Below are 297 nucleotides of genomic sequence, written 5' to 3'. Positions count from 1 at the left end.
AGAATGCAACAAATTACGCCAATTTTCTCACACTATTATGTTAGAGTGCAGATTCTGTGTTATCAATGTGAATTTAAGTCTATTGATCCATGATTGCGGCTTTAGTAAGGCAGGCCCAACACTGATTACTGAACCAAGCCAGGGTTATTTTTATAGAGTTTGATGGAAATGTGTGCCATTCTTCTTACTTTTGGATTACAAAGACCATAACAGTTTATCATCGTGCAATTGTTCTGCCAGGCGTATCTCATGCTAGGCTCAAGATGGTCTGGAAGAGGTTCTGGAATATATGAGATG

The sequence above is a fragment of the Sinocyclocheilus grahami genome, unplaced genomic scaffold (genome assembly GCF_001515645.1).
Source record: "Sinocyclocheilus grahami isolate Dianchi unplaced genomic scaffold, SAMN03320097.WGS_v1.1 scaffold6275.1, whole genome shotgun sequence".
Lineage (NCBI taxonomy): Eukaryota > Metazoa > Chordata > Actinopteri > Cypriniformes > Cyprinidae > Sinocyclocheilus > Sinocyclocheilus grahami.
Note: the sequence above shows the minus strand (reverse complement) of the source record.